At 34.7% G+C, this 27,692-nt stretch overlaps 1 long non-coding RNA gene across 1 annotated transcript; it reads left to right on the plus strand.

The window, feature by feature from the left end:
• Positions 1–19,410: 19,410 nt before the first annotated feature.
• On the plus strand, positions 19,411–20,813 carry LOC109499740. The gene is made up of 2 exons (XR_002157214.3): positions 19,411–19,951; positions 20,296–20,813. It is a non-coding gene; the product is annotated as an uncharacterized LOC109499740 (long non-coding RNA).
• The last annotated feature ends 6,879 nt before the right edge of the window (positions 20,814–27,692 follow it).

The raw sequence follows: 27,692 nt of genomic DNA on the forward strand, positions 1-27,692 counted from the left end.
AGAGCATGTAGATGGATCTTGGTTTTTTATCCTTTCTGATACCCTATGTCTTTTGATTGGGGCCATTTACATTAAAAGTTATTATTGAAAGGTATCGATTTAGTGTCACTGTGTTATGTGTGGGTTTCATGCTTGTGATGATGTCTCTGGTCCTTTGTAGTTTTTGCAGCAGTTCACTCACAGTGCCCGTTAGGATCTCCTGCAGGGCTGGTTTAGTGGTCATGAACTCCTTCAGTTTTTGTTTGTCTGGGAAAGCTTTTATCTCTCCTTCTATTATGAATGACAGCCTTGCTGGATAAAGGATTCTTGGCTACATATTTTTCCTATTCAGTACATTGAATATTTCCTACCATTCCCTTCTGGCCTGCCAAGTTTCAGCAGACAGGTCTGCTACTACCCTTATGTGTCTACCCTTGTAGGTTAAGGCCCATTTGTCCCTAGCTGCTTTCAGAATTCTCTCTTTGTGGTTTGTCAGTTTCACTATGATATGCCGTGGTAAAGACCTATTCTTGTTGAATCTGAAGCAAGTTCTCTATGCCTCCTGGATTTGGATGTCTGCTTCCTTCCCCAGATTAGGGAAGTTCTCAGCTATAATTTGTTCAAGTAAACCTTTTTCCCCTTTCCCTCTTCCTCTGGAACTCCTATGATACAGATATTATGTTTCATTGAATCACTTAGTTCTCTAATTCTCCCCTCATGGTCTAATATTTTTTTCTCTTTTTCTCAGCTTCATCATTTTCCATAATTTTATCTTCTATTTCACTTGTTCTTCCCTTTACTTCTTCCATCCTTGCTGTCACTGCATCTAGTTTATTTTGCACCTCATTTACATTTCTTAATTCATCATGACTATTTCTTAGTTCCTTGATCTCTGCAGCAATAGATTCTCTGCTGCCTTATATGCTTTTTTCAAACCAAGCTATTAATCTTATGACTATTCTAAATTATTGATCAGATATATTGTTTATATCTGTTTTATGCAATTCTCTGTCATTTCTTTCTGGAATTTCTTTTGAGGAGAATTCTTCCATTTTGCCATTTTGGCTAGTTTTCTGTCCTTTACATGTTTTAATAACTTGTTATGTGTCCTACACCTGTGAGCACTACAATATTATAAATGGGTCATACACTGGCCCTTCAGGAGGTGTTTTTGGAGTGTGTTGTACGCTCTCTGTTGGTGTAATTCTGTTTGCTTTATCTCCCTAGTAGTGGTGGTTTGGACCTTCCACCAGGTGTGCTTGGATTTATTCATTGAAGTAATCCTGGAAAAATTTAAAAGGAGGTGGTGGTGGAAGAAGCCTTATTGCATACAAAGAAAGAAATGACAGGGATAGGGAAAAAGAAAAGAAAGGAGAAAAAAATTAGCCAGGCAGAAAATCAGAGAAATCATATGGCTTCATCCAGAGAGAGAGAAAAGAAACTAAAGCAGAAGGAGATACAGAAGAGGTATAAAAAGAATAGATTAAAAATGTCTGCTTAAACAAACCAACAACCAGAATAGAGAAGGGAAGAAATAAGAGGAAGAAATCAGAGAATGCAAAACTTCTAGAATGATATCTGATGGTGCCTTGGAACCAGTGGCTTCACTGGTCTGGAGGAGGGGCTGTCTGGTTCTGTCAATGTCAATCTTGCTCTGGTACATAAGTAGTTACCAGCACAGAGGGGCGGGGTTTGGTGAAGGCGGTCCCGACTCCACTGTGGGCCCACTGTTCCCTGAAACCCCACTTTGTTGGTGACTGGGAAAAAAATGGTGATACCTCAGTCTCTCCTCCCCGGACCAGTGTCCCCAACCACTCTGTTCTGTCTGTATTCACAATGCTGCGCAGGTTTGAGCAGACTGGTTTGTCCCACTGCAGTTTGCAGTGCCTCCCAGATGCTTGACTGGGATTCAAACCCCGATGTCTTAAAGGATCCTGCTGGCGCACCTTGGTTCCAGGGTAGAGCCACTCCACCCAGCCAACAAAGGGCCGCTGGCTGGCAGGCACTTTCAGGGTCTTTTGTCCTTGGAGCGGCTATGTTCCTTCTTCCAAGGGAGAGGACTGGTCTCTCCGACTGTGCCTCTGAGCTAGCTATGGATCCTGGGGCTGGCTCCCCCTCCCTCCAAGCACATATAGGGAGGCAGGCCTCGGCCCAGAGAAAGTACCACAACCCTGGATCTTTACTCTTAAGGCTGTTAGAAATCGGTTACTTCTCTGTTTTTTCTGTTCCCCAGTCCATGGTCTGGGGAGGTTTCTCTCTTTTCCAAATACAATCCTACACTCCACAGCCTCTCTTTCTCTTTTGTCTCCCCACAGAAGCGGATCCTTCCCCTCTGCATGTACGCCACCTGTTTTATCTCTCCCAATTTATAATCATGCCCCTGTGGCCCACCAAGTTGTCCACAAGGGCCCTGGGAGATGTTTCTGTCATTCTGTAGCCTGGATTCCTAGAATTCCAAGTCTTCTGCCCTCAATTTACTGTTGTGTATGAGGGACAATGGAACTCCGGGTCCCCCTACTTCTACTCCATGTTGGTTCCTCAAGTTAATTTTCCTGAAAAGAATATTAACAGTGAATTTGCTAAGCTCTAGTATCATTTCTTCTCTTCTCTTAAGAGACACTGCTGGAAATGGGGGATATATTTATTCAAAAGCTGGTGATTCCTGGAGTATATGGGGCTGGCAGAAATTATTAAAAGCCTTCTTGAAAACAGAATACGCTCTTCAAGAAATGATAAATATTAAATTCACAAGCCAGTATTCTATTTGTGTTTTAGTTTGATATATGGGGCTCCTAGGATCTCTAACTGACCTATATGTTATTTCCTTCCTCCCTCTATACAACCATCTTGGAGGAAATATTTTCTACATAAAGAAATGAGACAAGAACTACTTCATCTCTCTGCAGTAGCTATCATTTATTTTCATCTGTATTATATTTAGGATTAATTTGATTAAAGTTTCCAATTAATATGAGCAAAAAGCACAAAAAGTTTTTATAATTGTTAGTTTTGGATGGCATAAACCAAATAGAATAAGAAATCATTCGTGGAGACAGCATGTCATTGAGTGATGCACATTCCCCAAAACCCAGGCTTTGTATATCCATGTCCTCTAATGAATTAATTTTCTTTTAATTAAGGTTCAGTTACTGAGAGAAGACTGAAAAGCTATTTTCCCCTTGTGTAGTTCAGTGTTCATTATATGTTATGGTTTTGATATATAAACATGTGCTATTGATACAATAATAGTTTGTATAAAAATTACCTGTGGACAAAAAAAAAATGATGAGATTAGCTCTGTGGATACAAAAGAAAATAATCTAATAGAGATTTTTCTCTAAAGTACAACACTGACTTGGAAATGTCCTTGATTTCTATTTTCCATTGCAGATATTGGATTGGCTTCAGTTTTTTTCTATGGTTTAATCATATATTGTTGAATATCTAAAAATATCATAACTTAACAATACAGTACTGCAACAAATATCAGTTTGCTCAAGAAAAGCACAAGACAGAGAATAAGAGCGTAAGTGTGACAAAAAATTCTACAGCACCACATCAGTGGAAATATAGGGAAGGAAGTAACAGAGTGAAAGCATGAACAACATATTGTGGAAACAATCAGATGTTCGCTGTGCCATCTATTGTACGAATAATCCTTTTTTTGAGATATAAAAACTACACGTATTGTATTTTATGTTTCCAAAGTTAAAACAAATAAATGTGTTTAATCTGAAAATGAAAAGGTGGTGGCTGTGACAGCTCACATTTCAGAAAGTAGAACTTAAAGTTTCTACTGTGTAACTTAACTTGAGAAGGCCTGATTCAATTAGTTACTACATCTCATTTTTCAAGCAATTTTCAGTCCCTGAGGAGCAATTAAGGAAGGCCTCTTCCTGGCTGCTTTGCTAAATGTTCTTAGTGCCATCTGCTGCATGCTTCCGGCTACTGTAGGGGGGGACTACTCTAGTTAACAGGAGTTTATGGATCTAGAAAGAGTTGACATCATATTTATCAATTTGGAATCCATGTGAGGAAAGAAATCACACTATAATAGCATTCTCATATAGAAAACTCTTTTGAAACTATCTTAGAAATAGTTAACAATAATATGCTTTGTGATTCTTACACTAAAAATATTTATTCAATGTTTCTTGTATTTAAAAAGTGTATGTGTAGTAATGTCATCTGATATCTATCAGGAGCATCAGCTTCAGCTCTTCTAAAAGGAAGCTATTATTATCTTTCAGCTTGCTCCTTAGAAAAGTAATGAATCTATTTTATTTCGAAGCAGCAAAAACAATTTGATGGCATTAATAATAAAGTTTATTTGGTATATTCTTTTTTTAATTAAAGGGCTTATTGTTGAGCTAAAAAATAAGTAGGAAGATAGAGAAAGACATTTTAAAAATAGATGACCCCATTATTCTGAAGAGCGTTTCCAAAGATACATGTTGATAGCTAACTACCACCTAAGTGTAAAAGAAAGTCTATTTGTAATTATGTTGTTTTGAGGAATAGGTAAGTATCCAAGTATGCAACCCTATGACTCCTTAACCAATAACACCATTTGGAAATGTGGTCTGTAACTATTCTGAATATTGGTGCATATCATATAACCATATTCCTTTGATATTTTATTTCCTGACTTAGATTGTCTTTTTCTGAAATAAAACTCATTAAAATGTAAGGTCTGGTGTGTGTTAGGGTGGCTGCCAGTGAAGACCAAGCTCTTGAGTCTTTTCTGGTTGTAATCTGTCCCCTTATTCTAATTCTGAAGATCCTGAATGTCCTTAAGTTTCAAGGAAATATGCTACTTGGAGTGACTCCATTATTTAATGGATGCTTTTCTATCACTCACCCCACCTAGTGGGTCATTCTTTGGATCACCTGCACGAGGCTCAGTAAGTACTAAATTTCAACTCGATTTTCATACTTGCTGTAACAAGCATGATTAAACATGCTCTGTTAAGATAATTACACAGTTCAATCCTTAACAGTTGAATTTATTACCTAAAATATGTGGGTATAAAATGTCCAAAGAGGACTACCTGTCTTTATCTTTTAAACTATCTATTTGTAACAGTTACTCCTAGTAATCCCTTGAGCCAGATTTTTTCTTTTTGTTCCAAAGAATCAAACCTTTCTTTCACTCTGTCTACAGACCATCCTCATCTGGCAGGTAATTAATTCAGGAATCCTATTCCCAATAGTGTTTTAAGATGTTAGCCTCCTAAAAAGTACACAAGCCAGTTTCTCAAAATTGGAAATGAAGCATAATGCAATATAATGCAATATAAAAGATAAGCTTTGTTATCTTTTACAGTTAGTGATAGTTAAGTGATAGTTAAGTGATAAACTTTTATCACTCTGTCATAACTTTACAGTTAGTGATAGTTAAGTGATAGTTAAGTGATAAACTTTTATCACTCTGTCATAATGCAAAAAGTGTTTAATTATGTATAAAGCAAATCTCAGTTGCAAAATGATGAAGAAATTAGAAGTATTAGAGTAAAAGACTGCATGGACAAATATGATCAGATGCCCTACAAGCTAACAACAAATATATTGCAAGAATACTTAAATTGTCAGGACTCTTGAAAGAAAGTGTCAGTTTTTATTTCTAAAAGCCAATTGATTAGAGTTGATCAAAACCTTTCCTAATCACAATGAAAATAATATTTAGATTTTCTTTTTAAGTCACTAAAGTAAATGTTATTTTGTGTACAAAGAGGCAGAAGTTCACGGTGTTTGATGCAAGCCTAAGTGTACTCCTTGGTAATTCTTGTCACACACACACCCTATGGTGATTAGGAAAAGAGTACTAGTTTGCCAAGAATACCTGGCAATATCTGCTTTATTTATAAGACACCCTATTTGGGATTAGTAAATAAAAGAGATAGCTACTGTATTCTACCTGTCTTAAGTCTCTCCTTTTCATGTTCCATCTAGGACCCAAGTTTTTATACTCTCCTGATGTCTCTTCTCCTAGATCCAAGTAATCTGATAAAGCCCATTCTCTCCACACTATGGTGAAATGGGAGATTATACATCCATAAAAAAACAACCATATGGGCAGGGTTATACCTTCAAAATACTCGCATGTCAAAGTTAACTTCACCATAGCTATGTGATGGGCCAGTTTTACTTACCTGTTATGGTTGGAAAGTGTATACTGCTCTCCCTATTCATTCTTTTCACTCGACGTTATTTAACCCATAATTGCTCAAGAGAAAATAGTAGTGAAACTGGCATGTGAGCCTAAGTCTACTGGACTCTAAAATACATTCCTTTCTCAAAGAACTACACTAACAAATATCAAAAAAGCTATATAAAACCCAGGGTTAGACCCAGGACATCTCTTGAGTTTCTGCCAGTGATCTAGTCTATGCTGTTCAGAGACTTGTTCAAGAATAAAAGTCCAAAATTTAGTCTTATTTTTCCACCTGTAGTTTTTTAAAGATATCCCTTAACTTAGTCACCTGCCTCTATCCTGACATATTTAACATTTAGTCCAACTCATAGAATATGTTATCCAAAAACATTTTCTGTTATCCCTCTCTAGGCCATCTTCACACTTAGTTCAGTCTTTCTTGCCTGCCCCTTCACCATTTGCCCTCCCTTTTGGATTAACCCACATTCTCCACCATACCAATTCTCTCTTTTCTACTTTTAGAAGAGGGACTTCTTGAAACATTCCAGAGAAGACAGAAGAGGTCTAGAAATGAATATAGTAAAACAGATGGGGGGGAATATAAGATAAAATTTGCAAGAATGGTCTGGGATAATAAAACAGAAACGAATGGAGGATTTACTTGTGTTGGAAGAATGGAACAGGCCATTTCTAGGTAATAGTGGCTCAACAAAACAAAAAGCCTCTTGAAAACCAACACCAGTATACAGAATCTAGTTTGCTTCTGAGAGAGCCTTTTTTAGGGTTTTATCAAGCATAAAATGTTCAGTATCCTTCAGTAGAAATGTGAAAAGGCACTCCTATGGCCCTGTCAGATTCATGCTTTGTTCAAAGCCTAAACATTAAACTTTAGTTCTATCCTGTAACAAGAGCATATACTGAGCTCTCTCCACGGGATTTGCAGGAACGAGGCTAGCCCTCAGGAGACAAGTGGGTAATCTCAGATTCCTCTGTGAGTCTGCAGTGGGGGACACATTCTCTGCCCACTTAAAGATGTTAAAATAGTCACGTGCCTTGGGTGAGACAGCCCACATATTTTTTAATCTATTTATTGTATTGAGTATTGCTTTAGGATGCTATAATTGCTTTGATTTCCTTTACCATTCATTTTTCTGATTGTAATATTCACTCTTTTGCTGAATAAATTGGACCTGATTAAATTTCATGATAATAATAATTATATAATAAATGATATAGTGTAGGAATATATTCTTTTTGATTTGTTAACCTGATAGCACCATACAGTTGACCCTTGGACAACATGGGGTTAGGGGCACAACCCCCATGCAGTCAAAAATCCAAGTATAACTTTTGACTCCCCAAAAACTTAACTGCTAATAGCCTGCTGTTGAACAGAGGCCTTACCAATAACATGAAGAGTGTATTAACATATATTTTATATGTCACATGTATTATATACTATATACTTATAATAAAGTAAGCCAGAGAAAAGGGTATTAAGAAAATCATAAGAGGAAATACATTTATAGTACTGTACTGTAAAAAATCCACTTATAAGTGGACCTGCACTGTTCAAACCTATGTTGTTCAAAGGTCAACTGTACAAGTCAATATAACAAATTAAAGTTTAGTATTAAAAAGGTGCCTGTAATTAGCTTTTTAAAATTACTAATTGATGTGCTTAAAAAATATAAGGAATGCTTCCAGATAAACATGGCTATGAAAGTCAACATTTCCCCCCTTCTCATACTGGGAAACAGAAAAGCAACAAAAACCTAAAATCTACATTTTTAGTGAAACTGGGAGACATATATACATGGAAGTCTGCAAATGAAAACAATGTTTGTTTCGTTTTTTAACATTATTACCAGCAGTGTATGAGAGTTCTATTTCTTCCACATTTTCACTCAACACATGATATGGTCAGTCTTTTTAATTTTAGCCATTTGAATAGGTGTGTAGTTGTATTTTGTTGTGATCTTAAGTTGTATTTACCTAATGACCAGTGAGGATAAACACCTTTGCATGTGCTTATTTGCTGTCAGAATATCTTTGGTAAAGTATCTGTTAGAAGATGCTACTGATTTTGAAACTGAGTCATTTTTATTATTGTGTTTTGAGAATTCAAATTTTGCCAGTCTTATGGTGGGCAGTGGGAGGTAGTATTGTTATTTCATAATGATTTTAACTGGCATTTCCTTGATTATAAATGAAGTCAAGCGTTTTTATAAAGGTTTATTGGCCTTTCAGACTCCTTGTTTGGGGGAAAGTGCCTGTTTTTATACTTTACCCACTTTTTCTATTGGATTTTCTTTCATTTTATTGATTTATATAAGCTCGTTGTGTGTTTATGGACATGAGTCTTTTATCTGTTAGTAAATATCTTCTCCCACTCGGGCTTATCTTTTAATCATTATTTTTAGAACCTTTTGATGAACAAAATTCATAATTCTGACATAGTCATAATCACTGATCTTTTCTTTTATGGTTTGTGCTTTTTGCATCTTATTTGAGAAATATTCCCCTTTCCAGATATCATGAATGTATTATGCAAATTTATTTCCAATAGCTTTAGGGGCGCCTGGGTGGCGCAGTCGGTTAAGCGTCCGACCTCAGCCAGGTCACGATCTCGCGGTCCGGGAGTTCGAGCCCCGCGTCAGGCTCTGGGCTGATGGCTCAGAGCCTGGAGCCTGTTTCCGATGCTGTGTCTCCCTCTCTCTCTGCCCCTCCCCCGTTCATGCTCTGTCTCTCTCTGTCCCAAAAATAAATAAACGTTAAAAAAAAATTATTTCCAATAGCTTTATTATTTTCTTATCCCATTTTGGTGCTTCACCCACCTGTGAATGGTGTAAGATAGAGATCTACATTTACTTTTTTCCACATAGATAATTATTACTGCATTGTTTAAAAGGCATCCTTTTCCACTGCTCTCCCCGCACTTAATCCAATGTCCATACATGCATGACTCTGTTTCTAGGGTCTCTCTTCTACCTCATTGAGCTGTCTTAAGTATTTCTCACTGCCTCAATGTTACTAGATCTTGATAACTGGTGGAGATATCTGATAACTTGTCATGTTTTACAAACTAACATATTTACCACTCTGTTTGCTTTTTATTCCCTTATACATCTTTAATCTTTCATCTGGAGTCATTTTTATTCTTATTAAACACATCCTTTACAATTCATCTTTAAATACAGCTTTGTAGGTGTAGAACACTCTCAAACTTTTTTTTTGAATCGAAGATATCTTTACCTTCGTTTTACAGGATAACTTCACTCACTGGCTATCTATCTTAAAACATGGAAGATATTCTACTGACTGTAGAAGATGTCTACAACATCTTCTGTTGCTGCTAAGGGTGAGCTATCAGTCAAGCTGCTGTTTCTTTGGAAGTACTCTGCCATTCCTTTCTCCTATTGTGCTTCAAATTTTCTCTTTGCCTTAGGTATTCTACATTTTCATTATTATGTGTCAAGATGTGTGCTTCTTGCTTAAATTAAAATTTAATTGAAATAATTGTAGATTCACATGCAGTTGTAAGAAATAATACAGAGAGATCTCATGCACACTTTCTCTAGTTCCCTCCAGTGTTAAAATTTTGTGAAAACTGTGATATATATCACAACCAGGAGATTAACACTTAAACAATTCTCTGATCTTATTCGGATCTCTCGTTTTATTTGTACTTATTTGTGTGTGTGTGTGTGTCTTATGCAATTTTATATGATATGTAGGTTTGTCTGTCCCTTACCCCAGTTGAGATAAAAATAGTTCCAATACCACACGGATCCTTCAAGTTGATTTTTTATGAGCACAGCCATCTTTGTCTGCAGCCTCTTGGGTCTAGAGCAACATACCCTAGAATAATCAATTCCTGCCCATGTTATTTTTTATTTTTTCAGTCTATGTTCTGTGTCTCTTAGCATATAATTTGCATTTTCCATCTTTTGTCCCTTCATACTGAATCCTAGAAAACTTACTCTAACCTATCCTCTAGCTCACTAATTTTCTTTTCAGTTATTTCTAGTCAGTTGTTAAACCTTTCCACCAAGTTCTTAATTTTAGTTATAGTTTTATAGACTGATTTGATTTTTTAAAAATCAGTATCATTTTTTAAATAATTTTCTGTGTCTCAAGCCTGTCATTTTTATATTTTTAGCTTTTAAAGATAAGTTGTGTTGTAATATATGTCTTTTAATTTAAATATCTGAATTCTTTATGATCTCTTTCTATGGTCTACTTTTTTCTGCTTGTTCTATTTTATGGTATTTTCTTTTCTGAATTGAATTAATTGAAAAAATTAATTGCAAGAATAATTTGAGGACTCGAAAGAGAATTTTTATTTGCTTTTGCTGGGGGCAGGGAACTACAAAAGTGTTTTCATCTCAGGCTGCAGGATCAAGCGAGGGTTTCTTTGCTTCTGGCTCACCTTTTCTCTGAGGGTATAGCTCTTTTCAGACTCTGCAGCTGGGTAGGAAATGATTTTTTTTTAATGATTTTTGAAGTCTGTCCTTTTGCCCCAGGAGTGTCCCAAAACCACAGCTCAATTCCACAGCTATTTCTTTGAATAGACAAATACCCTCTAGGCAAAAGTAGCTTTTTATGTTGGGCCTGGTCTGAATTTTAGTTTATCTTAGATTTTGGCCAGGTAACTCTTCACTATTTTATTAACTCATATGTGTTTTAAAAAAATTTTTAGGGGCGCCTGGGTGGCTCAGTCGGTTAAGCGTCTGACTTCGGCTCAGGTCATGATCTCACAGTCCGTGAGTTCGAGCCCCCATGTCGGGCTCTGTGCTGACCACTCAGAGCCTGGAGCCTGTGTCTCCCTCTCTCTCTGCCCCTCCCCTGTTCATGCTCTGTCTCTCTCTGTCTCAAAAATAAATAAACGTTAAAAAAAATTTTTTTTTTAATTTTTAAATGTTCTATCTGGCTTTTTTAGTTATCATTTCAGGGTGCTGAGGGCCCACTAAATATCTTTCTACACTTTTTAAAAGTTTGAATCATGTAAATGTAGTTTCAATTTACAAATTACACACACACACACACACACACACACACACACACACACACACAAAAAAAAAAAAAACATATTATGGAAGGATTCCAAAGATGCACTTGCGGGAGTAGGAAAATTTGGGAGAATTTTATCACAGCTATCCATGCCATAATACTGTGTAAAATCAGCCACACAACCATGGAGTCTGTGTTTTGTTATTTACTTTTGAGGTTTTAAAAAAAGATGTACAGATTGCCAAAACTCCTTGGCACAAATACAACTAAAACACAGAATGAAGCATGGGGGTGGAGAGCAGACTAATTTTCCATATTAATCACATAAGTTCATTTACTACTGAAAGGTTTTAAGGCAGTTGAATTTAAAATAATATATCAGCTGCATTTTTTGTTTGTTTTTGTTTTTTAATTTGAAAAACTGTGCCTTCAAATTAGCCAGAAGGAAGGGTGATAACTGGTACCGTTACATTCGATTTGTCTTCAGTAGCCTAAGTTCTGGGAAAGCCACTAAATGAATCAATGAAGATAAAACAGTAAGAGGGGAATCCTGCACAAGAAAGCTCATGCCTTAATCTACAATTAATTGAGGGCACATCTATAAAAAGCAGCAACTACAAAAAGCAATAACTAAGTGCTTCTTAAACGTGCTCCTTGGTCAGCAATCATGCCTTAAGCAAAGAATTACAGATTATAAACTCCTTGAAGTGGGGAACTATTCGGATAACACTAATAAGGAAAGACATAAAGACCCACATAAAATTGAGGAAAAAACCTCCAAGAGTATATACTTGGTATAGATGTTCCTATTTAAAATCCTGTAAAATAAAGCAGCAAGTTAGTAGTTCATAATGTTGACTGAAAATAGTAAGATATTTCGCATAAAAAGAACTATAAATTAAGACAAAAGATCACGTGGAATGCCTGTAAATCCCATTTAACATTGTCTTTAAGTGCTTCCTACTTAACCTTAGTTAAAGTATCCCCAGACAACAAATTCACTCAAAGATCAGGGCATGTTTTATCTCAACATATTTTGTCCCTCCACTTAGAGCAATCTTAAGAAGGTCAAGAATCATAAAGATTTGTGAGCTATCATTATCCTGCTATTCATCTATTTTTTTTTCCTACCAATAATGGCTTAGTAATGTCAGATGGGCTCTACATTGAAAAAAGATATTTAAGAAGTTTCACCAGGAGTGACTTATTTAGAATCAGATCTACTCTGGGATGTTCTCAGGTAACACTGATGTCTCGTAGGAAATCAACTATTAGAAGTTTCTCCAGCTATTGCGTTACGAAAATGAGTTGTCTTCACAGCTCTTATTGAAAATAGCTTTTTAAAAATTATTTTTGTTAAACATTGTGTAGATACAAAAAAGCAGTAGTAAAATATGTATAAAGAACAAAAAACAGTAGTGCAGCACTTCAACAAATACATGCTTACCTACACCCTGGTTTCAGAAACCCAGCATTACTATCACTTTATACATCTCCTAAATGCTGTTTTCCAATCTCATCCTGTTTGCCAGTCCTCTCCCTCTTTCTCTCCCCCTCCCTATTTTTCTGTATCATTCCTTTGCTTTTTAAAATCGGTACAAAGTATATTTATACGTGAAAACAGCATATCATTTAATTTTTGCATGGTTTAGTACTTTATATAAATGGAATTATCAAGTGTCTTCTTGAATTTGCCTTTTTTTGTTCCTGAGATTCATCAATGTTGTAATTCACTCATTTTTTTGTTGTTGACTGTTCCCTGAATGAATACTCCACAATTTATTTTTTCAGCCTGCTAGTGGGTTGTTTTCAGTTTTTTGCTGTTAACAAACAATGCTTCTAATAACATTCTCGCACATATTTCCTGGTATCCATGTGCATGTGGTTTTCAGGAATATAGACAAGAGTGGAATTTGTAGGTCATAGGATTGGTGTTATCTTCAGTTCAGTTGGCAAATGTCAAATATTTTTGAAATGTGTTCTCATTTACTTCTACCAAAAGCACATAGTGGTCTGGTGGCCTCATACAGTAGGCAAAATATGCTCTCATATTTAAAATTTTTTGCTAATGTAGTGGATATTAATTAACATCTCATAATGGTCTTAACCATTTCTCTGATTTTTTTAAATGTTTATTTATTTTGAGAGAAAGAGAGAGAGAGAGAGCAGGGGAGGGGCAGAGTGAGAGGGAGTGAGAGATTCCCAAGCAGCCTCTGTGCTGTCAGCTCAGAGCCTGATGCTGGGCTTGATCCCACAAACTTGAGATCATGACCTGAGCCCAAATCAAGAGTTGGACACTTAACCAACTGAGACACCCAGGTGCTCCCATTTCTCTGATTTTTAATGAGATTGAACATTATATATTTTCTGGCTTTCTGTTTTTCTGAAGTGAAGTGACTCCACACTATTTTTTTTTTCTTGTGGCCCATTTTATTGGATTGTCTTTTTTCTGTTGATTTTTGTGATTTCTTTACATATCCTAAATTCTAATGCTTTGTCAGTTATATATATTGCAAATATCTTCCAATTTTGGGGTTTTTTTTATTTAACTTATGGATATTTTGAGCAGAAGTTCTTTATATCAATGTCCTATTAATGCAATCTTTGGGTCTTGTTTTTAGAGAGCTGTCTTTATCCTGTGGGCATAAAGATATTCTCCATCATTACATCAGTTAGAAATTATTTTTGTGTTTGTGTTTAGGCCCAGTTTCATTTTTCCCCATAATTATCCCAATGCTTTTTCTTTAAAAGTCCCTTTATCACCATTAACATGAAATCCCAGCGCATCATCAGTCCAGTTTATATGTTTCATTCTGTTTCTGGGCTCTCTCCTGTTTTGTTGACTATTTTGATTATTATAGGTTAATAATTATTCTTTACAATTTATCTCAGTAAGGAAAGTTTATTCTTTTCAGGAATGCCTTAGCTATTTTTGGACCCTTTGCTCTTCAATATAAATTTTAGAGTAAGTTAGTTTGTTAAGTCCCATAACAGAAAAAAAGCATACAAACAAAAACAGGTTTCATCAGAATTTTTATTAGAATTGCATTGAGTATACAGATTAACTGAAGGGAAAGCTGATGTTTTTAAATTATATATTCCAACCCATAAATATGGTGTTTCTGTCCTTTTATTTAGGACTTACTTAATAATATTAAGTTTTATAATCTTCCCCATGAATGTCTTGCATATTTTTTGTTAATTTTTTAATATTTTTATTTGAATTCTAGTTAGTTCACCTACAGTGCACTATCAGTTTGAAGTGTAAATACAGAGATTCAACACCTCCATACAACACGCTGTCTTGCATATTGTTTGGTAATTTATTCTTAAGTTTAAATTTTTTAACTTTCATGTAAAGGTTATTTGTTTGCTAACATGTATAAATATTATTGAAGTTTTTCATTGATTATGTCCAGCAGCTTTGCTAGATTTACTAAATGATTCTTTAAAAGTTTTTATATTGGGGCGTCTGGGTGGCGCAGTCGGTTAAGCGTCCGACTTCAGCCAGGTCACGATCTCGCGGTCCGTGAGTTCGAGCCCCGCGTCAGGCTCAGGGCTGATGGCTCAGAGCCTGGAGCCTGTTTCTGATTCTGTGTCTCCCTCTCTCTCTGTCCCTCCCCCGTTCATGCTCTGTCTCTCTCTGTCCCAAAAATAAATAAACGTTGAAAAAAAAATTAAAAAAAAAAGTTTTTATATTAAAGAAATTATATCATCTGTAGGAAATAAATTCATTTTTTCTTTTTAAACTTTATACTTTTTCTTTTCTTCCCTTGCTGCCCAGGTAAAATGCAACTAAGGTGATAGCAGGAACCCTTGTCTCTGTCTTATCTTGAAAGGAGTACTTTCAAAGTTTTATCACTAGGTATACTCTCTGGCTTTTGACACTCCCTTGTATTAGAAAACATTTTTGCTTTCAGTTTTTAGTTTGATAAGCATTTTAACACAGAGAAATTTGATTTATCAAATGCTTTATCTTCATCCATTCAGACAATTGTACATTTCTCCTTAATTTGCAAATATGGTATGTTATTGAAATTTATTTTCGATTAAGCCACCTTATATTCTTGAATAAACATACATTTGTCTAATGTTAAGATTTTGGGGCACCTGGGTGATTCAATTGGTTAGGCCGTCTGACTCTTGATTTCGGCTCAGGTCATGATCTCATGATTCCCAAAAATTGAGCCCTGGTTAGGCTCTGTGCTGACTGTGGAGCCTGCTTGGGAATTCTCTTTCTGCCCCTCCCTCCCTCACACATGTGGTGTGCATACTCTCTCTCTCTCACTCAGTTTCTCTCAAAATAAATAAATAAAATAAAATAAAGATTTTAACATCTATGTTCACAAGTTAGTTTGGTCCATAATTTTCTTCTCCTGTCCTTTCAGATTTTGAAATCAAGGTAAGGAGAGCCACAAAAAAACTTGGAATATTTCCTTTATTTCTATACTTTAGAATAGTTTGCATAGGATTGGAATTAATTCATCTATTAAATGTTTGGTAGAGGTCGTGCCTGGGTGGCTCAATTGGTTAAGCGTCCAGCTCTTGGTTTCTGCTCAGGTCACGATCTTGTGGGTTCATGAGTTTGAGCCCTGCGTCAGACTCTGCACTGGCAGTGTGAAACCTGCTTGGGATTCTCTCTTTCTCCCTCTCTCTCTGCCCTTCCCTCACTTGCACTGTCGCTGTCTCTCTCAACATAAATAAATAAACTTTAAAAAAAATAAAATAAATGTTTGGTGGAAAATAGGAGTAAGATATTGAGCGTTTTTGAGAACATGCCTGGGAGAAGAGATTTTAACTATTGGTTCCATTTCTTACTAGTGAAAATTTTATTTTTCCCATTTCTCCTTAAGTGTATTTAACTTATATTTTTCTAAGAATTTGTTCATTTTATCTGACATTTAAAATTTGTTGGCATAGTATTTGAATTTTAACTTTTTATCATTTAAACTACACATAATGCCTAGTTATGCCTCATCTTTATTACTAATAATATTTTTTCACCTTTTTTTCCTTGCTCTTACCAGAGTTTGTCAATTTTGCTATTCATTTCAAATAATCCATTTTCAACTTTGTTGATTATCTCTCTTGTATGTCTGTTTCTTTTCCATTAGTTCTTTATTATTTCCTGACTTCTGTTTTTGTCTGGTGAATTCAGGTTTTGCTAGTCTAATTTCTTATACCTATTCACTTTGAGATTTTTTGTTTTCTTTTTTTTAAAAGATTTTTTTTAATGTTTATTTTTATTTTTGAGAGAGAGACCGAGCACGAGCAGGGCAGGGGCAGAGAGAGAGGGAAACACAGAATCATAAGCAGGCTCCAGGCTCTAAGCTGTCAGCACAGAGCCTGACTTGGGCTTAAACCCACGAACCACGAGATCATGACCTGGGCCAAAGTTGGATGCTTAACCAACTGAACCACCCAGGGACCCTGAGATTTTTTTTTCTAACATATTAACATAAAGCTCTATATTTTTTTTCTAGGAACCACATTAGCTTTATTACATAAGTATGATATGGAGCAGTTTCCCTGGCATTCAGTTCTCAGTACTTTCTTATTTTCATTATGATTTCTTCTTTGACCTACATGTTTTTTAGAAATGTTTAATTTCCAGAACTATGAGTTTTATCTTATTTTTTGTCAATTATTTCTAACTTGATTTCATGGTGGCCAGAAAACATGTTATACATGACACTAGTTATTTAAAGTTTGGTGAGCCTTGCCTTATGGCAACAATATGTGGTAATTAATCTTGTAAAAGTTCTAAGTACCTTTGAACAGAATAAGCATTTTACAATTGATCCATTAGGTTAGGCTTGTACTTGTGTTATTCAGATCAGTACTCTCATAGATTCAATGTGTCACTAGACAAGTATGTTAAAATCTATCAACTCTGATGGTGTGTGTCTTTTCATCCTTTTCATTTCATACACCTATATACAAATATGATATTAAGTAGATCTATACAAATTAAAATTCTTAAATTTGCTAGTAAATTGAAACTTTTCTGTACTTTGCAGTTATCTTTTTTATCTCTATTAATGTTGTTGCCCTGAAATATGTTTTGTCTGATATTTACAGTTACAGCATTCTTCTTTTAACTATAATTTTTGTTCCAACCTTCCAAACTGTTCAAACTGTATCCTGAAGTTTTTTAGGTAGGTCTTTTATTTTGTAACAAAGACTAAAAATCGTTGTCTTTTAAATGGATCCTTATTTGCATTTTTATTCTTTTATATACCTGCTAAGAAAATTAGTAAACATAATAAAACAGAAACTGAAATCAATTCCCTAAACACTGACATTCTAAAACTCATCTAACAAAGCAACAAAGATTTCTGCATTATATAGAGTATTTCAAACCCAACTTATCAGGTTATTTAGTGCTTAATGATGTTTCTGAGTATGTTTCATGTAGTATATATTTATTATGTGCAGTATTGAATGCAAATTGCTTTGTATGTTTGATAAAAAATAGATACTGTTACATAACTAAACAAAGAAATCCCTTTGTTAAATATGGCATAGATACTATCTAAATTGGATCTAGGTGTTAGTGCCTTTAAGTGCCTGACAGAAGCATACACAGAAGCTAAACCCTCAGGAAAATAGCATTAGCAAGAGATAAGACGTTATCAGGAAAACAACTGACATACATCTGCAAGAGCTGTAAAGTCTCTTTCCTGAACATACACAGAACTTAACATTTTTGCTGGTATATGGTATGCAGTTATATCAGAATTGGTTTTCATATCAGATAATAAATTTTTTATGAAGCATACGCAAGTCATTATTGCGAATACCTAAATACTGAGAGCTCAGAAGTGAAGGATATCTCTATTTGGAATTATTTCTACTCTTCTATTTGTGTGCCTTCTATTTGTCCCACTTTATCTGTTCCTTTTTTGTTTGTTCTACCTTTCTATAATATTGATTGGATGTTTTTTCTCATTTTTCCGTACAGATTTGAAAGTTAAATATTCTATATCTTTTATTTTATTTCCAGATGCCTACTTATCAAAATCTTAAATTATCATTTCATTCTTTTAAACAATGATCTTATTAAACTTTTCAATCTAATCATGACCTTCCTGACTTATATGTAATTTTTATTGGATATCAGTGTTCTACCCTGTTTTAAACCCCCAAAAGAAGTATTGTTTTGTGCATTCAGTGTTGTTTATATTTACCCACATATTTGCCACTTTATTTTTCTTTAATCCTTCTTGCCTCTTCCACATGCAATTGGTTTTCTTTTGCTTGGAGTACATCTGTTGAATTTTTTTTTTTCAACGTTTATTTTTTTGGGGACAGAGAGAGACAGATCGTGAACGGGGGAGGGGCAGAGAGAGAGGGAGACACAGAATCGGAAACAGGCTCCAGGCTCCGAGCCATCAGCCCAGAGCCTGACGCGGGGCTCGAACTCACGGACCGCGAGATCGTGACCTGGCTGAAGTCGGACGCTTAACCGACTGCGCCACCCAGGCGCCCCTGTTGAATTTTTTAAAGAGAGTATCTTTTGATACAAACTCTCTCACTTTTCCTCATCTGATAATATTTTTGTCTTTTTTTTTCATTCTTCCAAGTTATTTTTGCTATGTGTATAATTCTAGAGTAATAGGTATTTTCTCTCACCACACCAAAATATCCCACTGTCTTCTGGCTTCCATTGTTGTTCCTGAGAAGTCAATTGTCAGCCTAAATATATTTCCTTTCCTTCTGGTAGTTTTTAAGATTTTTCTGTTAGTCTGTGGTATTCTGTACTTTAAGCTAGATACTCTAGGTGTTGATTTATTTTATATTTATTCTACCTTGGTTTCATGAATCTGTAATTGATACTTTTCATCAGATCAGAAAATTTCTCATACTTTTTTCTCTTCACATATTGCCTCTACCTCATTCTATCTCCTCTATTCCTAGAACTCCCAATTATTTGAATCATATTAGATTTTTTTCACTTTGTTCTTCCTATCTCTTTTCTGTTATATTTTCTCTTTTACTCACTATGCTGCATTCTGGATAAATACTTCAGATCCATCATCTAGTTCACTAATCTTTTCATGAAGTATTTAGTTTTCCATTAAACATAACTACTGTTTTAATTTCAATTTTTTTTCGTTTCTGAAAGTTCTATCTTTTTTTCAAGTCTACTTGTTTAATGTTATAGCACTTTATATTTTAATCTTTTCTTTTTTAAAGCAAGGATTTTAAAAATGCTAAATAGCCATTTTATTATCTGTCTGATGGATCCAATATCTAAAAGTTTTGCTAGTTGTTTCACTTGTTTTTTTTTTTTACTCTGGTGGCCATTCACATTGTACTGTTTCCTCGTGTATCACTGTTCCTTGTGATTTTGACAGTGAGCTCTCATTCTTTGGAATGTCATTTGTAGTATTCCCTTGAAACTTCACTTGATAGTGGATAGCATTTTTGTTTCTTACAAGTTCCTGAGGAAACTAAAACCTAAAACATCTTTGAACTAATGAATTACTAGTAGCCTTTTTGAACTACCTAGATGATATGACTTTAGTTTGCAAATGCTCTTGTACTGATTTGTTAAAATTATTGGGAAAGCCTCTTTTCCCCCAAACCCATTGTCAAGTTTTAAGACAGTTAATTTTTCTATTTTCTTCCAGTTAGCCCTTTAATTGGAGATTTAGCCCATCGAGATTCTATGCTGGGAGAATTACCTATTAAACCTCTTACCTTGAGTAGTTTTGCCTCCTGCCAGCATATGTCTTCAACACCAACAGCCTGTGAAAATTGAATTTCAAGTTCACTTGAATTTGGCAAATATTTCTTAAGGTAGGAACTCAGAATTCTCATTTTCATTAGTTTTTGGCTTGTAAGGGAGGCTGGATCCACAATGCCAGAAACAGAATACCAATAATGTGTTTCTTTTTAACTTCAGGGTGGTGGTGGTGGTGGTGGTGGTGGTGGTGGTGGTGGTGTGGTGTGCTGTGGTGTGTGTGTGTGTGTGTGTGTGTGTGTGTATGTAAAAATATCTGCTTTCTAATATTGATCAATGAAAAGTCAATAACTATCTGAATTACATATAATGCGCATGTCTGAGGATAATATCAAAATTCTTGTGTTTCTTTAACTAACATTTTTTTATCACCTGCTGTTGTCAATTTGTGTTGTTTCAGTTTACCTTGCATTTGAATCCATGAGAACCCCTCAAGAATATGTTCTACACAGAGTCTGTGGCCCCCGACAACACCACATAGTGAGTTTTCCTTCTGGAAAGGTGATGATATAAAAATTCAGTTTCTTATAACCTCTCTCAGAAGACAAAGAACATATCATGTCATCAAACTCCGTGATAAATCTTTCCTTTTGTTTGTTGTTTGTTTATTTATCTTTGAAATTACATTTGCTTGTAATTTATGTTTCTATAAAATAATAGAGACATACAAGCATCTCAGTGTCCCAAATGAGGTAAGAAATTTGTGTTTGGAGCTCTTGTATAAATTAGATAATGAATCAACCTATATTGTTATTTAAAGGATCTATATTCTAATGCAGTCAAGAGAGAATGTCACAAAGAGCCCTCAAACTGGCCATTTATTTGTTCCCTGACTCTTTCACTACCTCTTTCATGTTGGTCCTATGGTACAGACAGGAAGATGTCAATTTTTAGATATAAGTAATTCTGATATTGCTTTAACCTTCTAGAATACTGCTGAGATAGCCATACTTTCTTGACATTCCCTGGTGTTGTATACACTGAAAGATTTTATTTTAAATGGAAAATATTTTTCTTAAGAATAACTAGCACCATTTCTCCAGGCATAGACTAAAACCTAAAATTCTAAATATAGAAGCAAATGGTATACAATGAATGACAGCAAAACTCCCCACCTCAATATCTTCAAAGACTGGCTTTAAAAGTATGTCTAGGGCGCCTGGGTGGCGCAGTCGGTTAAGCTTCCGACTTCAGCCAGGTCACGATCTCGCGGTCCGTGAGTTCGAGCCCTGCGTCGGGCTCTGGGCTGATGGCTCAGAGCCGGGAGCCTGTTTCTGATTCTGTGTCTCCCTCTCTCTCTGCCCCTCCCCCGTTCATGCTCTGTCTCTCTCTGTCCCAAAAATAAATAAACGTTGAAAAAAAAAATTAAAAAAAAATAAAAGTATGTCTAAAGCAGGATTTCTCAACCTTGGCATTTTGGGTAGGATAACTCTGTTGAGGGTGTCTGCGCATCTCATTTTTGCTGATTCAAGGGCTTTATGGTAACCATAGGCCTTCCTGTCTTGATAAATGTCATCAGGGTATTCCTAACTTCATTTTAAGAAATAGCATGGGCTATTTCAGGGAGATCAAGGAAGTTTCTGTTACTCCAAATATTCCAATATGTCTAATACATCCCAGAGAATCCTTGTAAAATTCATTCCTTTAAGAATTCAGTCCAAGGACTCACAATCTGGGATTCATAAACTTCAGGTTTTATAAATTGTTTCAGAGTGTCTGTGAACCCTAGAAGTTGTATGTAAAATTGTACATATGCTTTTCAGACTTTTTCTAAGGCTTTCACCAAATTCTCAAACCTCTGACATCCAGAAGAACTTTAGAATGATAAATTCACAGGTACTCTAGGGTGATGAATTCAACACCTATCACCAAACATCTAAAATATCACATATATTTTAGAGTCAAAATTAAAAACTCATTAGCACTTGAATATTGCTGTTAGAAGTATAATAATATCTGAAGATATATATGTTAAGGTTTCTTTTGTTTAATTATATCTAGTAACTTGTAATAAAGTATTATTAAACAACAAATGAGTGCATGGCCTGGTATATTACCAGGTATGGTTGCTTTCATTTGTTTCACAAATAGTTCACCTGAAAGCTATCATCTGCAAAATTTCTTAAAATTTTACTTCTGGGTTATTTCAAGGTTTACCCATAAAAGCCATATTTTGTTTACAAGTTCATATTTATTTTTTTTTAAATTTGACCTCAGATAATAGAACAAACGTGTCTGACATATTTAAATTAGCATAATGCTCATTAAGTTCATCCATTTCATCACACATGACTCAATTTCATCCATATTGTCACAAATGACAAATTTTATTTTTTATAGCTGAAAAATATCCATATATTCCATATATATATATATATATTTTCTATATATATATATATATATACACACACATATATATATATTCTCTCTCTATATATATATATACATATATATATTCTCTCTATATATATTCCATATATATATATATATCCATATATTCCATATATATATACTAGCTGTGCAGAAGCTTTTTAGTATGATGTCATCCCACTTATTTATTTTGTTGTTGTTGCTTTTGCTTTTGGTGTCAGATTAAAAAAAATCATCATCAACACCTATATCAGGAAGAGTACCACCTATTTTTTTCTAGGAGTTGTATGGTTTGAAACTTTACATAACAAATTTTAATCCATTTTGAGTTAAGTTTTTTGGATGGTGTAAGGTGGTAGTTGACTTTCATTTTTTTTAATGAAGTAGCTTTCATTCTTTTGCATGTTGCTGTCCAGTTTTCCCAACATCATTTATTGAAATGACTGTCCTTTCCTCATTGTATATTCTTGGCTTCTTTGTCATAAAGTAATTGGCCATACATGTGTGGGTTTCTTTCTTGACTCTGTATTCTGTTCCATTGATCTGTGTGTCTGTTTTTATGGAAAAACTACACTCTTTTAATTACTATACCTTTGTAAAATATTTTGAGATCAAGGAGTGTGATGCTCCAGCTTTGTTGTTCTTTCTCACAATTGCTTTGGCTATTTATAGTTTTCTGTGGTTCCATACAAATTTTAGGATTATTTATTCTATTTCTTTGGAAAAGATCATTGGAATTTTGATAGGGATTGCATTGGACCTATAGATTGTTTAAGGTAGTATGGGCATTTTAACAATGTTGATTTTCCAATCCATGAGCATAGAATATTTTTCTGCTTATTTGTGTCTTCCTCAATTTCTTTGATTAATGTCTTTGTCATTTTCAATATACAGGTCTTTTGTCTCCTTGGTTAAATTTATTTTTAGGTATTTTATTCTTTTTAATTATAAATGGGATTGTTTTCTTTATTCTTTCTGATAGTTTATCGGTGTATAAAAAACAACATATTTTTGCATATTGATTTTGTATCCTGCAACTTAACTGAATTTTATTAGTTCTAACAGAACTAATGGAGTCTTTGGGGTTTTCTCTAATATCATGCCATCTGCAAATAGAGTTTTTCTTATTGCAAATAAGTAAAGTTTTACTTTTCAGTCTGGATGCTTTTTATTTATTTTTGTTGCCACATCAATGCTATGTTGAATAAAAGTGGTGAGAGTGGACATCCTTGTCTTGTTCCTGATGTTATAGGAAAGACTTTCACCTTTTCACAATTGAGTAGGATGTAAACTGTGGGCTCATCATATATGGCCTTTATTATGTTGAGGATCATTTCCTCTATACCCACTTTTTTGAGAGTTTTTATCATAAATGGATGTTGAATTTTGTCAAATGATTGTTCTGCATCTATTGAGTTGACCATATGATTTTTGTCCTTTTGGCCTTCATTTTGTTAATGTGTTACAGTAAACTTGGTTTGTGAGCATAATTCATTCCAGAAACATGCTTGTAATCCAAAGCACTTGTATATCTAAGTGAATTTTCCCATAAGAAATAATGGAAACTCAGATGATTCATTCCACAACACAAAAATATTCATATAAAAATGATTATAATTCCATAATATAAGACACAATAAAATACAAAATATAAAGAAAAATAAACAAGTTAACCTGCACTTATCTTTGAAAACCTTCGTGGCTGGTGTGGGGGAGACAAGAGAGAGGAAGGTTATTGTGTAAGATGACTTCCACTATCACTAATGGAATCACCGCTATCTATTGGTTCATTGGAATCTTTTCCTGCATGGGGACCATTGTATAGGCTCACACAGATGTTGACTACAATGCAGTATTAAAAAAAGTCTTGTCATATACTGCATTTAATGTAACTAGCAATAAGGCAGCAGAGGAAAGGGTCTATATCTGCAAGCAGTCTGACCTAGAGTGAAGCAAAGCATTCTTAAGTTTACTCTTGTATGGAAAAGCAAAAGTCTGTCCATAACTGCTTTGAAGTGACAAAAAATACACTAGTGTCAGCTGTGGGCACCTTCCAAGGTACTGAAAAATCACTGATTTCTGCCAAGGACCACGGCCTGAGACTGAGCATCGGAGCATGGGAGACAATCACCCACACTCCTGCAGGGAGCGAGAGAGAAAAGAGTCCTTGGTTCAGTTGTGATCATGTGACATTTGGCATCATGTGCTACTCATATTGCAAGACATCATTTGTCTATCAAGTTAAAATTTATTAGAAATGTTTGCTTGTATTGCAGAACACTCACAGAACAAGTAAGTTACTTGCAGTCCAAGGTTTTACTGTATATCACATTGGTTGATTTGCAGATGTTGAAGCATCTTTGCATCCCTGGAATAAATAACACTTGATTGTGGTATATGATCCTTTTAACATATTGCTGAATTTGGCTTGCTAATAGTTTGTTGAGAATTTTTTTCATCTTTGTTCATTGGGGATATTAACAAAGCCTATTTTTTCTTGTGGCATCCTTGTCTAGTTTTGGTATCAGGGTAATGCTGGACTTGTAAAATGAGTTTAGTAGAGTTCCCTTCTCTTATATTTTTTGGAAGAGTGTGAGAAGAATTGGTATTAATTCTTCTTTGAATGTTGACTAGAATTTACCAGTGAAGGAATCTGGTCCTGGACTTTTGTTTATTGGGGAAGTTTTTGATTATTGATTCAATCTCTGTAGTAGTACTGAGTCTGTTCAGATTTTCTTTTTCATCATGATTCAGTCTTTATAGATTGTATGTTTCTAGGAATTTATTCATTTTTTTTAGGTTGTCCAATTTGTTGGCATTTAATTATTCATAGTAGTCTATTACGATCCTTTGTATTTCTGTGGTGGCAGTTGTAACATCTCCTCTTTCATTTCTGATTGTATTTATTTGAGTCCTCTTTTTTTTTTGTTGGTGAGTCTAGCTAAAGGCTTGTCAACTTCATCTTTTCAAAGAACTGGCTCTTAGTTTCATTATCTTCTCTATTGTCTGTTTAGTCTCTACTTGATTATTTCTACCTTGCTCTTTGTTATTTCCTTCCTTCTACCAACTTTGGACTTTGTTGTTTTTCTAGTTCTTTGAGGTGTGAAGTTAGGTTGTTTGAGACTTTTCTTGTTCTTGAGGTAGGTATTTATCACTATGAACTTCCCTCTTAGAACTGCTTTTGCTGCATCCCATAAATTTTGATACATTTCCATTTTCATTTGTCTCAAGGTATTTTTATATTTCTTTTATTTCTTCTTTGTTTATTCAGTAGCATGTTGTTTAATCTCTACATATTTGCAAATTTTCCAGTTTTCTTTGTGTCGGTGATTTATACTTTCATACCATTGTGGTTGGAAAAGATGCTTGATATATTATTTCAGTTCTCTTAAATTTATTAAGACTTGTTTTGTGGCCTAACATATGATATATCCTGGAAAATGTTGAATGTTAACTTGAGAAGAATGTTTATTCTGTTGCTTTTGAATGGAATGTTCTGTATCTATTAAGTCTATCTGTTGTTTAGAGCCAATGTTTTTGTATTGATTTTCTGTCTGGATGATCTATCCATTAATATATGTAAATTATTAAAATACCCTGCTATTATTGTTTTGCTGTATATTTCTCCCTTTGGGACTGTTAATGTTTCCTTTATATATTTAAGTGTTCTTATGTTAGATGCATAAATATTTACAAAATTATGTCTTGTTGGAATGACTGACCCCTTTATCATTTTGTAATGCCCATATTTGTGTCTCATTGTGGGCTTTGTTTTAAAGTCTATTGTGTCTGATATAATTATAACTACTCCAGCTTTCTTGTGGTTTCTTTTTGCATGGAATATCCTTTTCTGTCCCTTCACTTAAAGGGACTTATGTTTCCTTACATCTAAAGTGAGTCAGTTGTCGGCAACAAATAGATGGGTCTTGTTATTTTACCCCATTCAGCCATTTTGTATCTTTGAATTGGAGAATTTAGTCCATTTACATTTAAATGTACTTATTGCCATTTTGTTAACTGTTTACTGGCTGTTTTTGTAGTTCTTCTCTATTCTTATTTGGTGCTCTTCTTTTGTGGTTTGATGACTTTCTTTACTAGTACACTTATATTCCTTTCTGTTTATCTTTTGTGTGTTTACTATAGGTTTTCACTTTGTGGTTACCATAAGTCTTACATATAAAACTTATAATAACCTACTTTAAGTTGATAACCATTTAAGTTTGATCCCATTCTAAAGCTTAATATTTTTATTTTCCATCCCTCATGTTTTATGTTTTTGATGTCACATTTCACATTTTTTAGAAGTTTATTTATTTTTGAGAGAGAAAGTGGGGGGTGGGAATAAGTGGGGGAGGGGGAGAGAGAGAGGGGACAGAGAATCCTAGACAAGCTCCATGTTGTCAGCGCAGAGCCCAATGTGGGGTTCAAACTCACAAATTGCGGGGCTCGTACTCACGAGCTGTAAGATCATGACCTGAGCTAAAATCAAGACTCAGATGCTTAACCGACTGAGCCACCCAGGCACTCCACATTTTACATCTTTTTATCTTGTGTATCCCTTAACTAATTCTTGTAATCATAGTTACTTTTACTATTTTTGCCTTTTAACCTTTATAGTAGCCTTATGATTGATTAATCCACTACCTTTAGTATATATTTATCTTTCCAATGAGATTTATTCTTTCATATGTTTTCTTGTTACTAATTAGCACCCTGTCTTTGCAGCTTCAAGGAGTTCCTTTAACATTTCTTTTAAGGCTAATTTTGTGGTAATGAACTAACTCCTTTAGTTTTTGCTTGTCAGGAAAGCCTTTTCTCTCTCCTTTTTGAATGTTAATTTTGAATGATAATTTTACATGGTAGACTACTCTTGGTTGGAATATTTTTTCTTTTAGCACTTTGAATATATCATGCCACTCCCTTCTGGCATGCAAAGTTTCTGCTGAAAAATCAGGAAACAGTCTTATGGATGTTGCCTTGAACATCACAAGTTCATATGTCTATAATTTTTAAGTGCTAAATTTCAGTTAAATGTTAAAAATTATAGAAGCTAATATTTCAGAAAATTAATCAGCTATTATTTTTAAATTGCAGCCTAAATAAAAAATTGAACCTAAAGTAAATCTTGGTATGCATGAATGTTGGTTAGTAGTAATAGTAGTTAGTATCTATTGAACACTAATTGCATGTCAGACCTATGCTAAGGCCTTTACATAAACTATTTCATTTAATCTTCACAAAAGCCAGTGATACAGACATTATTATCCCTACTTTATTTTTTTAATGTTTATTTATTTTCAGAGAGAAAGAGAGAGAGAGAGAGAGAGAGAGAGAGAGAGAGAGAGAGAGAGAGAGAGAATGAGTGGGGCAGGGGCAGAGAGAGAGGAAGAAAGAGAATCCCAAACAGAGTCCACATTGTCAGTGCAG

This window comes from Felis catus, chromosome B2 (genome assembly GCF_018350175.1).
Source record: "Felis catus isolate Fca126 chromosome B2, F.catus_Fca126_mat1.0, whole genome shotgun sequence".
Lineage (NCBI taxonomy): Eukaryota > Metazoa > Chordata > Mammalia > Carnivora > Felidae > Felis > Felis catus.